Consider the following 2,021-nt stretch of genomic DNA (forward strand, 5'->3'; position numbering starts at 1 on the left):
AGGCCCTTCTGCAGTGAGAGGAGACATTACAGGCTATCTTGGCTCTGCATTAATCTCTATTGTGCAGAGCTGCAACCCCAGTGCTTTTGAAAACCAAGGATCAGCAGAATTTCGCAGCTTTAATAGAATGTATGAGCAACTGAAAGTTTGCGGGAGTCTTCCCTTCGCCACCTCGGCAGTCACAGCCTGACCTTCGGATAGTCCTCGTAAAAACACTTTTACGTTTTTTTTTCCACATAAATGGAATTAACGTTTCCCACCCCCACCCGCTCCACGGCATGGACTCACGGTGAGTGAATGTTTAATAGTTTGCAAGTAGTTTTTCAATGTCACATTTCTGTAACGGTGTTACGGAACAAAACTAATTGTCATCCGTAGCGGAGGCAATTCTGTGCACAGCGAGAGAAATTGGGTTTCTAAACTGTGGCTTCCATTGTATTACCTCTACGTGGCATGAAAGTTACCCTGATGTGCACAGCAGTCGGACTACTTACGGATACAGCAGATACAGCGGAGGCCAGCTCTGTGCTGAAGCCATGGGCTCTCCCTCCCGAGGGAGAACAGAAGCATGGTTATGCCCCACCGTCTAATGGAGGAGGTTAATGAGGAGACAATGTTTTAAATATCAGTGCGAACATTCAAAGATTGTAAGAAAACAACCCACTACCTCAGACAGTTAGGCACCGCTGTAAGTTTTGCAGTTTGTCACTGAGGACTTCCACATATGTGGGCCTATTTATAAAAATGCTTTTCAGATATATATAATATATGTGTGTGTGTGTGTGTGTGTGTGTGTGTGTGTATACATGTGTATGTGTGTGTATACATGTGTGTGTGCACACACACACATACATATCACTATTCCAGAATATAAACTACCATCAGTTAAAAACAAGCCTATCCCATAAATTCATACATTTTGACTATACTAATCATAAATTTTAATAAATTATATACTAATTTGGATGGCATTTTTTATTAATTTTCATTCCAGTTATTGCCCTCCTTCCCAGTTCCCCAACACACAGTTCCTCATCCCATTCCTCCTCCCCCTTGCCTCTGAGAGGGTGCTCCCCACCACCCCCAGGCCTCCCCCTTCCCTGGGACCTCAAGTTTCTCAGGATTAACCACATCTTTGCCCACTGAGGCAAGACCAGGCAGACTTCTGCTATATATGTGCCAGGGCCCTTAGGCCTTGTGCCAAGGTCCTTGGTGCCCGCCCCCCACCATGAGATGCATCCCAAGTTGGGCTGGTCATTGGACAGCCTTTCCTTCAGTCTCTTCTCCATCTTTGTCCCACATTTCTTTTAGACAGAAACAATTCAGTGAATTAATGAAGTAAACCTTGAGCCCGTGCACCACGATGCTCACACAATCTGAGCATAGTGGTGCACTCCTTTAATGTCACCATGCACTTGGGAGGCAGAGGCAGGTGGATCTCTGTGAATTCAAAGCCAGCCTGGTCTACATAGTGAGTTCCATGACAGATACTACTGTATAGAAATATCTGGTTTCAAGAGGGGGAGTACCCAAGGTTATATGAACACGAGATCTAGAGCTGATCCATATTTGTATGAAGCTCGATCCCTCTGCAGTTGTGATCCTGGACAAATCGTGGAAATGTGCCTCAGCTTTGTCATCCATAAAAGTGGGAAGAGACAAACAGACGATGTCTTAGATACTTTCCAGTTGCCGTGAGAAGACACGGTGACCAAGGCAGCTTATAGGAAAAGAAGTGTTTATTTGGGGCAAATAGTTCTCCGGAAGGTTAGAGCCCATGACCACCATGGCAGAGAACATGGTGGGAGCATGGTGGGAACATGATGGCAGGCTAGTGTGACACTAGAGCAGGAACTGAGAGCTCATATCTTGAGACAACCACCATGAGGCAGAGTGAGAATTAGATGTGAATAGTGTGGGCTTTGGAAACCTTGAAGACTACCACTCCCAGTGACACGCCTCCTCCAACAAGGCCACACCTCCCAATCTTTCCCAAACAGTTTTACCAATTGTGAACCAAG

The sequence above is a fragment of the Mus musculus genome, chromosome 10 (assembly GCF_000001635.26).
Source record: "Mus musculus strain C57BL/6J chromosome 10, GRCm38.p6 C57BL/6J".
Taxonomy (NCBI): Eukaryota; Metazoa; Chordata; class Mammalia; order Rodentia; family Muridae; genus Mus; species Mus musculus.